The sequence below is a fragment of the Acipenser ruthenus genome, chromosome 29 (assembly GCF_902713425.1).
Source record: "Acipenser ruthenus chromosome 29, fAciRut3.2 maternal haplotype, whole genome shotgun sequence".
Lineage (NCBI taxonomy): Eukaryota > Metazoa > Chordata > Actinopteri > Acipenseriformes > Acipenseridae > Acipenser > Acipenser ruthenus.
Window position 1 is genome coordinate 222,501 of NC_081217.1, and position 12,288 is coordinate 234,788.

The following is a 12,288-nucleotide window of genomic DNA, read 5'->3' on the forward strand; positions in this document are numbered from 1 at the left end:
TCACTGGATACAGTATTATAAACACAGCGCCGGTATGGATACGCATTTCACTGGATACAGTATTATAAACACAGCGCCGGTATGCATACGCATTTCACTGGATACAGTATTATAAACACAGCGCCGGTATGCATACGCATTTCACTGGATACAGTATTATAAACACAGCACCGGTATGCATACGCATTTCACTGGATACAGTATTATAAACACAGAGCCGGTATGCATACGCATTTCACTGGATACAGTATTATAAACACAGCGCCGGTATGGATACGCATTTCACTGGATACAGTATTATAAACACAGCGCCGGTATGCATACGCATTTCACTGGATACAGTATTATAAACACAGCGCCGGTATGGATACGCATTTCACTGGATACAGTATTATAAACACAGCGCCGGTATGCATACGCATTTCACTGGATACAGTATTATAAACACAGCGCCGGTATGCATACGCATTTCACTGGATACAGTATTATAAACACAGCGCCGGTATGGATACGCATTTCACTGGATACAGTATTATAAACACAGCGCCGGTATGCATACGCATTTCACTGGATACAGTATTATAAACACAGCGCCGGTATGCATACGCATTTCACTGGATACAGTATTATAAACACAGCACCGGTATGCATACGCATTTCACTGGATACAGTATTATAAACACAGAGCCGGTATGCATACGCATTTCACTGGATACAGTATTATAAACACAGCGCCGGTATGGATACGCATTTCACTGGATACAGTATTATAAACACAGCGCCGGTATGGATACGCATTTCACTGGATACAGTATTATAAACACAGAGCCGGTATGCATACGCATTTCACTGGATACAGTATTATAAACACAGCGCCGGTATGGATATGCATTTCACTGGATACAGTATTATAAACACAGCGCCGGTATGCATACGCATTTCACTGGATACAGTATTATAAACACAGCGCCGGTATGGATATGCATTTCACTGGATACAGTATTATAAACACAGCGCCGGTATGCATACGCATTTCACTGGATACAGTATTATAAACACAGCGCCGGTATGCATACGCATTTCACTGGATACAGTATTATAAACACAGCGCCGGTATGCATACGCATTTCACTGGATACAGTATTATAAACACAGCGCCGGTATGGATATGCATTTCACTGGATACAGTATTATAAACACAGCGCCGGTATGCATACGCATTTCACTGGATACAGTATTATAAACACAGCACCGGTATGCATACGCATTTCACTGGATACAGTATTAGAGACACAGCACCGGTATTAATAACTCAAACATGTAAACAGCCATTCACAGCAGTGGGCTCTATCCTGAACAGAAAGGATCCCGTCACGCTGGTAACGTCCTTAACCCTTAATTACCCAGGTGAAATTATGCAAACAACGACAGCAGACAGTAACCGATCTTTTCACAGCGCCCTATGGAAGCATAGTAAGGAGTAACAACGACACATCAAAGACACCACAATTCATCTGCACACAATGCTGATTAAAAAAAAAAACATCGGGGAGGAAAATAATAATAATAATAATAATAATAATAATAATAATAATAATAATAATAATAACAAAATTACCGGACTTTCCCCCAGAGCTGCAGCGGGTTCCGACCCAACACCCAAGAAGCAGTGACTGTTGCTGGAGATGCGCGTCACTATTACAGCGTTCTCTACAGCAAGCCAGGACGCGCTTCTTTCGTTTTGTGTCTTGGATACATTTGACTTGATTCTTTTGTTTGCTATTATTATGATAAAACTTGCTCGCAATGATTTGTTGATTGCCTCACAAACGGTTCTACTATACTACAGACAGCCGGATATTATCACACACCGCAACGGTATTCCCTTGTTATTTGCCAGAATGAATCAGTTCAGCAAGTTTTCTTACAAGACCAGAGCAGCACAGCGGCACGAGCTTCAGGTGAAATCCTTGAGAGAATTGAGTAGCAGGTGTCAACACAGACACTTACAGCAAACAAACCAACGAACAAAAAAAATCAAGAATTTAAATGACCTTGCCATAAAAATGACTGAGAAAATATACACTGGCTTAGCACGCAAAAAAAACAAACAAAAAACAAAACCGAAATAATTTGTGCAAGATGTTCATTTATTGCTTCCGTGTTGTACCAGCGTGAAATATCAGGTAGAAAAAAAAGTAAAACTTTATTTTTATTCTTAAAATACATTGAACATGTTTCAAAGTATGTATCATACGACACCACAACATGGTCTTCAGATAAATCAAGTGTGCTCGTGGAACACCGAAAATAGCAAATGCATTCCAACATTTAAAGAGATTGAAAAAAGCGAACCTTTAAAAGGGACAGGCTTCAAATGCAAAAAATAAAAATAAAGGAAAAATGACATATATTTCTATGTAAAAAAATAAAAACAATTGTTTTAAAAAAAATAAAAAAGAAGAAGTGGAAAGAGAAAAAGAAGAAAAAATACTCACCAAGCAAAATTTCACAAGCAATAAAAACGTAGAAAGACAGAAAGCAGGGAGAGGCAGGCACGCAGCGCGGCTGCAGACAGAACACAGCGCGATCACACAGCAGCCGGGGAGGCAGCTCGCCTCGACCACAATACAGACCTCAACTTCGAGCAAACCATCATCACAGAGAACAGGGGGTACCAAAACAACTGCTCGCAATGATTGACACCCCTTCAATGCGCCGGGCAGCGCATCAATAACATCGTTTGCTTAAGAGAAAGCTGTGTCGCGTATGTTTATCCTCAGGCAAGTGATACATCGATTAAATTTATGTTGTTTTTTTTTAATTTTTAAATTATTATTTAATTTTGCCCACCATGTGAGGGGAAATGGTAGCGGTTCTTATTTAAAGCGCTTCATAATAGCCGTGCAAGCTCCTCCAGCAGTGTGTGCGTGTGCGTGCGATGCAAAGATAGTATTTATTTGTTTATCCCCTGAGAGTAATCCCAGCTTTTTACTCTATTTACAATAAAAAGTAATATAAATAAATACACGAATTAAAACAAAATAGAGATAGTTTGTAACAAGTTAAAATCATGGCAAAGCCTGGGAATGGCTTAGACGTGCTATGGGCAGGGTACCGGTAAATGACAGTATACCTCGTAATGAAAGAGCACACAGAAAGCATGAATGGTATCAGCCCAGAGGTGATGTTGAACGGAGGTCATGGGGTTAATGTGTTTGAATGGCGTGTGAACCCTGAGGCGTGTGGCTGTTGGCAGGTCTCATAATCACTGAGAATATAAGAGATGCTTCCTCAACAACACAAGACTGATGAGCTGCTCAATGAAAAGTAATTGGGGTGCCATCATGACCTTGCAGGCCTCTGGAGTGTAATTGCCCGTGCATAAACAGTGTTTGCTCTGTAAAGAATTTCAGTTACAACTTGTCTTCATGGTGATAATACTGATGGAACAGCTTTGGAGTTTGTTTAATGCATTAGATACCAGTTTACACAAAAGCGCTCCTGCAAAGACAGTGCTAATGTCAAAGAAGACAAACAGCCAAGTACAGCAAGCAACTGATCTCATGAGACTCACTGCAGACTTTGGCAAAAGTGCAGTAATTCTTAACAGAATAGCTCCTATATGACACGTTTATAATACAAGACCCCAACAGAACACAATTCTCTAGATAAAAAATGGCAACATATTTAGATGATTTTTGTTTTTGTTTTACGTCACTCCGAAGCTCAGCTGAAACAGGAATATAAATAAAATGACTCTTCAGACACCAATGATAAGAGCCAGGCACCATCAGGGTGAAGGGTTTGCCCAGCACTGCAAGACGAAGGCCATCTGAAGTTGGCAGGTGTTATTGTGGCAATCGCGATCATGCAGCGGGTTAGCAATTCATCCAGATAACATGGATCTGGTCAAAGGCACAGCGTTCTGAACAAAGTCAGTGGTGGTCTTCAGGCACTGTTGGAATGTAATTGTATTCTGCCACCTGCTTTATTGAGTACATTTTATAAATACTGTCACAGAAAATATGCTTAGGTGGACATGTGAGCTGTTTCTCCCTAGTTTTGTAAATGTGCTCGTTATATTTCTTCCCTTTCACAAACATTGTCCTAGTTGCTTACTGAAGTACCAATGCTGTAGTATATACTGGACGCAGCTGCTTAGCAGTAGTTCTCAGCATATGAAGTGACGGTTACCATGGATACACATTGATTGACTGCTCCTAGGTCTGATGACTAGACACTATAGTTAAATGAGTGCCAAAGGGCATGAATTTGAGGGAAGTCACCAAATGAGTTACACCACAAACCAAGCGTCTTGAAGTGTATTAAATTACCAGTCTATTAAGTATTTATTACTGGTCAGTGAATTTGGTAGCTTGTAATAAGATCTAAATAACCTTTTTATTGAGCCCAGGACTAATACTGCGGTCTCTGTTAATGTTTAATTAAAATGATTGGATTTCCATGCTCATGAATTAATAAGGGCATATTACTGTTGAACAATGAATAATATAGGTGCTGTGAAGATGAGAGTTATTATCTTAAAATCCACATGCGTTTTGTTACCCACTTGAATAATTTACGGCTATTGATTCCTGTTTACTAACAGCCCAGGCCTTCAGCTCTGATGCACAAAGTGAGTTCGAGTGGGCAGCTGTGTGCTTTATAAAACCACTACCCATTTCAGCAGGCACTGGCCCAGGGTTAAGCAAGGGCAGTCCTGTCCATTTTATAATACACATTGTAACCACATGTACTGATACAAGCAGCAACAGAACATGCTGTGAAAAAAGATCAAATCTGCACTTAGAGAGAGAAAAAACGACATCTCCTTAAATAGAAGTATACTGTACTTCCACACTGGAGCATGTTTATCAAAGCTTATAGACCGTGTCTGTAGATTCATACTCTGTTAGGTCCCTTTGATCATCGAATAAAACACAATGCTTCAATAGAGGACAATATTAATGAACGAAAAAGGAACCAGTACAGTTATAAGTTACTTACAAAATGTAATCAGATTACAGTAATGCGTTACTCCCCAACACTGCCCACGAGTCACCCAACCAGAGGGATGAAGAACTCCAATGAATAACACGTCAGCCAATGCAACATGCTGTGTGAGCTGGGGAACCACACTGGCTAGCACTGTGCACTGAAGCCTTTGCAACACTAATACGCTTCCCCACAACAGTAAGGTGTTTGTTCGATGGGTGGTGCATTGATGAGAGAGAGAGAGAGAGAGAGAGAGAGAGAGAGAGAGAGAGAGAATTACATGAATACATTTGTAGAAGTGATCAAGTTGAATTAATAACATGACATGCTCTTTTTAATATCACCCCGTTGGCATTTAATAACATGCTGTATACTGCATAGACATGATTTCGAATTTCAATGAATTTAAATGAACTCACGCCAGCAGGGTCGCTACAGTATGCTCTCCTGCAAAAATAGAACAAATAGCATTTTCAGTGCGTTTGCACCGGCACGCCTTTGCTTTTCCATGGATGTGTTACTCAGTGCTTTATCTCGTTACTCGCTTCCCACTGCACTTAAACTGAAGAGATGATATCTGACATATAACATATGGTAATTATGAGAACACAGACTTAACTATTACAATTACCCCTGAGTTACTCTGTTAAACAGCTTGCTTTTCTCTTTATATACACACACACACACATTTCTCTTCAGTAGTGTATTGCACTAAGTGGCTGGAGTGAACTGAAATACGACATGCTCATCAATTCAGGATCAATCTCACACTTCCACACTGATACTGTACACAGTATTATGAACTGCCTCAAGTGCTACCCAATGATATTCTAACCTTTTACTCTAACGAGGATCCTTCAACAGAGCTGTTAGTGAATGAAATAAAAGATGGGATCCTCTGGGGCTTGCTGGGTCCCGTGGACCATCAATCACGCTAAGGGCAGGTGAGTCTGCAGCCAGGAGAGGCTGGCAGTGCTGCACAAGATCAAAGGCCTCCCAATCAATGTCAGCTGTCAGTCAGTGGGCCCTTTCCTCGTCAGTGCACAGGACTCACTCCTTCATGTAATTCACAGCCGGTCCAAGGGAACACTGTCCTTGAAATGCCATTGATTTGTGAAGCCAGAGCATGTTCGAGCAAGCCTCTGGGGTGACCACGGGAAACACACAACCCTCTGTCAGTTTGACAAATTATCAGGAAAAAACCAATGCATTTAAACAAAAACTACAATGAAACATAACTGAAGAGATGTGTATCATTCAGGTAATGCTGGAGGAGGTGGAGAATTCCTAGCTGTCCATTCACTGACAGGCTTTTATAGATTTGTTTGAGTTATTCCTATTTCATTGTGTATTTATATTGGGGTATACAGTATGGCCAGATACAAAAACAGACATTGAAAACAAACCCCAATAAAATACACACACAGACACACACACACACAGAGAGCAGTGTTCACAATGACTTCATGCAGTGAGAGCAGTGTGAGGAATGGAACAGAAGCACAGTGTGTTCACAATGTCTTCATGCAGTGAAAGCAGTGTGAGGAATGGAACAGAAGCACAGTGTGTTCACAATGTCTTCATGCAGTGAGAGCAGTGTGAGGAATGGAACAGAAGCATACTGTGTTCACAATGACTTCATGCAGTGGCAGAGCCTTTGGTTTGGGAGCATGTGGGCTTGTTGACTCATCCTTGACATAGAGGTCTCAAATGAGCTGTCAGGTGCATGCGGATTACTCTGCTGATGGGTGGGGGAAATCCTGCTTAATAAAATCTAATTGCTATGGAGCACAGAGTGGATTCCTTTGACACCTCACTTTCAAGAACAATCCAAAAACAATTCATCTTCAAATTGTGTCCTATCACTTGCATGAAGTCTTGAAGACTGCTTGATCTTCCTGCTCGCTGATACATGGTAACTGAGCACACCATGGAAGACTACTTAAACAACCCTTGTGCAGAGAGCCCTGTTTGAAAAGTCACCAGCGATGCAAAGAGAAGCACTTGTGTTTAAGGAAGAATAACCAGCAGAGTGTGAATGTCTGAAGATTCCAAGCCAGTAGACTTTCTTGCTACACACGCTGCAGATGGAATCCTCCACTGTTCTAATCCAGCCCCTGGTTTTTGCAGTGTGTGTTCCTGGACCCCCCTAGCCGCCGCAGTCCTGTACTAGGGGGTCTCTTGTCTCCTGTTCCTCCTGCATGGAATCAGATGACCTGAGCTGATATTTAGGGCTGTCTGCTTCTCTGTTCTTTAGCACTGCAACACCACAGAGATGCAACCAGCTCTCTCAACCTCTACTGGAAAACTCTGAAATGACTGCAAACAATAAGACTGTTTCTTTAATGAGATTTGTGTGCTTCTACCTTCTCAAGCGTTCGTCTCAAAATGCCCCATGCCAGCCCTCCATTTTTAATGCTGTCGATCAATATCTCGAGGCGCAACTTTAATGAACAAAGATCTCTCCAGCAATTCATATGCATGTAGAGTTTCACCGTACATCTTTAGCTCTAATATTCTGCAGCGCCCTGTACTTCAAACTCCTGGGAGTTTAATCAGATTCAATTAAAATAGCTGTGATCTCCAAAGCCGACTGAGCGCAATGAAACAACCTACAGTAAATTAGCAATACAGCGGCTAATGAATTATTGCATTTATCTCATCAGCTTCAGGCATGCTCGCTCAGCCCTCGTTCAGGGCTTGAACCACTGATTCTTTGAGCAATGGGCACAGGTTGGGATCTGTATAAGCAATAGCTCTAATTAGAGGCTCTTCTAATCTGCACACTGTGTGCAAAGCAGCAATTGTATCTGAATACCTTAATTAAAACCTACATTATGTGGCTGCTTGCTGCAGCAGTGGCACATTAAGAGAAATAGAAATGTTTTTTTAGCATCTGTGGCGTTTGCTCTAATGAGAAACTCTCTCCTAGTGTGGCCCCATTCAGGTTTAATTGAGTAGATTGAAAATGACAGCTGTTGCATTTTACATGTGTACTGTAATTAAGTTCCTGCCTTCTGCACAGTGCGTTCAGCTTGATTCCCAATGCAGGCACCGTGTGGATTTCCACAACAGAGAAAACTTTTTATTGTTATTTTTTATAGATACCCATGCAGTACCATTTTAAAGATGGCATTGATATCCGACGTTATACCTTATAGTTGAATGCAAATAATACTCTGGACTGCTTTAATATCATTGTGGTATTGATATACAGGCAGATAATGGATTCATTCAGATGAAGCAGATGCTGCTGGTCTGGGAGCTTGTGGGCTTGTTGACTCGACACAGAGGTCTCAAATTTGACTCGACACAGAGGTCTCAAATGAGCTCTCAGGGGCTCTGCTGATGAGTGAAGGGAATCCTACTTAATAAAATCTAATTGCTATGGAGCACAGAGTGGATTCCTTTGACACCTCACCTTCTGCTCAAGAACAATCCAAACACAATTCATATTCAAATTGTGTCCTATCACTTGCATGAAGTCTTGAAGACTGCTTGATCTTCCTGCTCGCTGATGCGTGGTAATTGAGCACACCATGGTAGACTACTTAAACAACCCTTGTGCAGAGAGCCCTGTTTGAAAAGTCACCAGCGATGCAAAGAGAAAAGCATGTGTTGTATATTTATACTACACTAGCAAACACATAGGGTTGGGTGGTGTTGGTTAAATCAAAGAGAGGTAATCCCACGGTCCCTTAGCGCCTACTCAAGAAGAACAGACACCTCACTGAGGAGCACAGTCATGATAATAATAATGAGATGAATAATAACCATGAATAGAATATATACCGATGAATGGAATAATGGATACTTTATAGCTGATTAATGAGTGGATCATAACACTCAAGTAATTCAAAACAACCCCCTTTTTACTGTTGCTTCGGCTATCATTGTGGCCACATAGCTCCAGATAGCTTGTGTATTAGGCCTAATATAGACATGCTCTTAAAACAGACACCTTTTAAAACAAAGACACCTCTCCTCACGATCATAAGACACGCTTTACCTGTGTGTGTGAGGGACCGGGTGACAAAGACACCTCTCCTCACAATCAGAAGACACTCTTTACCTGTGTGTGTGAGGGACCGGGTGACAAAGACACCTCTCCTCACAATCAGAAGACATGCTTTACCTGTGAGTGTGTGAGGGACCGGGTGACAAAGACACGCTTTACCTGCGTAATGCGGTTCTATTTCATTGTGTAGCAGAATGAAGCTCAACACACACACACACACACACAGTACAATCCAGTCTGGTGCAATCTGGCATGTCCTTCACAAAGGGGACACTGGCTTAACTGAGCACCAGAGCACAACCATCATTTCCAAGAGTGGACTTTCAAAGAGGGGCCTTATCAGCATCCAATTGTAATAGAAGACTTAATTTAATATAATACGGGACTCTGCTACCTGCTATTTCAAATGCGCCACCCTGACTTCTGTTTAAAAACCCTTTCTGCTCGTCTTTCACTTTCACCAAAAAACTTGAAATAAATAAATGAATAAATAAATCAATCAAATAGCACGAATGCAGACCAGATTGAGTTGACAGATGGACCCCTTGTCAAGTGTACTTTAATTAACGTCCACATGACTTGTGCCAGTCCCTGGCTTTGCCTTTGTCTCATGCCAAAATGAATTTGTATCTTGATAATATACACATGGGCTTGCTGCTTGTTTTAGACTTTTTAGTCTTGCTGCCTTACAAAGCCACCCGGAGCTGCAGTGATTGAAGACGAGCTGGAACACGGATCTTAACAAACAGATGGTTAAAGAGGAGGAGTCTTTACAGGTGTTCAAACAGCCCAACACAGAAGAAGAACAGCATGGATTCTGTTCTATAAGCCCTTCAGTTATGTTTCCTATTTATTTATATATTTTATAATGCATTTATGTTCTTTTTTCTAAGTTTTGGCAGGGCAGCTTCTCAAAACTCTACAGATCTCACACAAGCGTGACCGAAGGGGATATTACCAGCCTGAAGTTCAGTGCACCTGGTCCAGTAGGTCTACAGTGTTTTCGAAGGCTATGAAAGGGATATTGGTTTCAAAGGGTTTCCTTTTTCACCATGTTGACCACACCCAGCCGCTGTGACTCTTTTCTGCATTGATACCCTGCAGAGTCACCTGTCTTGGAAGCATGTCCCCTCCTCTGATACCCTGCAGAGTCACCTGTCTTGGAAGCATGTCCCCTCCTCTGATACCCTGCAGAGTCACCTGTCTTGGAAGCATGTCCCCTCCTCTGATACCCTGCAGAGTCACCTGTCTTGGAAGCAGGTCCCCTCCTCTGATACCCTGCAGAGTCACCTGTCTTGGAAGCATGTCCCCTCCTCTGATACCCTGCAGAGTCACCTGTCTTGGAAGCATGTCCCCTCCTCTGATACCCTGCAGAGTCACCTGTCTTGGAAGCATGTCCCCTCCTCTGATACCCTGCAGAGTCACCTGTCTTGGAAGCATGTCCCCTCCTCTGATACCCTGCAGAGTCACCTGTCTTGGAAGCATGTCCCCTCCTCTGATACCCTGCAGAGTCACCTGTTTTGGAAGCATGTCCCCTTCTCTGATACCCTGTAGAGCTGGAGAGGAGCAGCACTGTGATGAACCAGTCTGTTTAGCAGCAGGCAATCAAGGTACTTCAGACACGGCTGACCTAGTGCGTTGAACCCAAGAAGGGGTCAGCTTGGAAAGGGAAGAGAAGCAATTTTCTTTTAGAGCACAAGTGCAGCGGCAAGTGACAAACAAACACTCTACTGAAGAAAACAACAGAGATCAAGCTGGCTGTACTATATGACTACAGACACAGGAAACATCTTTCATTGCAGAGACCGGCTTAGCAACGCCATTGCAAATATGCACTGATATGCAAATAATGAGATTGTCTCCTAAAGCACATATTCTTTTGGACACATCGTTGCTTTGAAGGAAGAGGCACACGTGTGCTGCAAGCACAAAGGAACGGGAGCGAGGATTCTTCTTCCCATTTCAGTTGTCATTGTTCTGAGCTGATAGCTGCACTGCAGGTTATCAAGGCAGCAGATGCGCCTCATGAACCCCTTGCCTTTTGTATTTGTGACATTAGGAAATATGAGCAAAGCCGCTTATTTCCAGATGAAGCCTCTTCATTTATTCCATGACTCACTTTGTTTATACTCAGTGTAATCAGAAAGGAGCATTTGAATGGACTCCATTCAGGTTGCTTATTGTACGTGACCTCCTTGAGCTGCCTGCACTCCTGTCTTCTAAGATTAGCTCCACCTGCTAATTCTCACTCGCACAGCTACCCCCCCTCCCCTTCATTGCTGCCTCAGAGCCTTGAATCCATGTGAGCTTCTGAAGTTCCTGACAACTGCTTGATTTCTCCATTTCTGTGACTCCCACCTCGCTTCTGGCAAAAGCACAGACCCATCCATCCAGTATTTAACCTTTGGGATCGCACAGGCAAGTTTAACCTTCACCTGCGGGTCACCTGCATGGCTAATCCAAGTTTAACTTTCACCTGCGGGTCACCTGCATGGCTAATCCAAGTTTAACCTTCACCTGCGGGTCACCTGCATGGCTAATCCAAGTTTAACCTTCACCTGCGGGTCACCTGCATGGCTAATCCAAGTTTAACCTTCACCTGTGTGTCACCTGCATGGCTAATCCAAGTTTAACCTTCACCTGTGTGTCACCTGCATGGCTAATCCAAGTTTAACCTTCACCTGCGTGTGAACCTGCATGGCTAATCCAAGTTTAATCTTCACCTGTGTGTCACCTGCATGGCTAATCCAAGTTTAATCTTCACCTGTGTGTACCTGCATGGGTATTCCGAGTTTAACCTTCACTTGCGTGTCACCTGCATGGCTAATCCAAGTCTTAGTCTCTTCAGTTTACATTCTTTCAAACCTTATAATCAAACAGCATCCTGGTTGGAGAAAAAGACGGAAAAAAAAAATCTTACATGAATTCAAACTCATTGATGTCTTGATGAGGTTTTTTTTTTTTGTGGTTGCCATTTGAAGCCTGCTAAAACTCCCCACTCTGTTTGATTCAAAATGACAGCCAGCAAATTTATTTTAGAATGCTCAGTTACCTAACATGTACGACTCACAGCCTGACTGAGGTAGGCTTCCTCTCCAGAGACACCACGCTGTACGACTCACAGTCTGACTGAGGTAGGCTTCCTCTCCAGAGAGACCGTGCTGTACGACTCACAGTCTGACTGAGGTAGGCTTTCTCTCCAGAGAGACCGTGCTGTACGACTCACAGCCTGACTGAGGTAGGCTTCCTCTCCAGAGAGACCGCGCTGTACG

General features: G+C 42.5%; 1 protein-coding gene across 6 annotated transcripts in view; it reads right to left on the reverse strand.

The window, feature by feature from the left end:
• The window catches only part of LOC117432963 (RNA-binding protein Raly-like), a 39,020-nt gene extending 36,406 nt beyond the window's left edge, over positions 1-2,614 (reverse strand). For 5 of the 6 annotated variants that reach the window (XM_059003518.1, XM_059003520.1, XM_059003519.1 and 2 more), the window contains exon 1: positions 2,499-2,614. The gene's annotated coding sequence lies outside the window, so the exon portion shown is untranslated. Of the gene's footprint in view, positions 1-1,618; positions 2,462-2,498 lie in introns of those variants that run through there. The other variant, XM_059003516.1, reaches the window with a different exon arrangement.
• Positions 2,615-12,288: the final 9,674 nt, after the last annotated feature.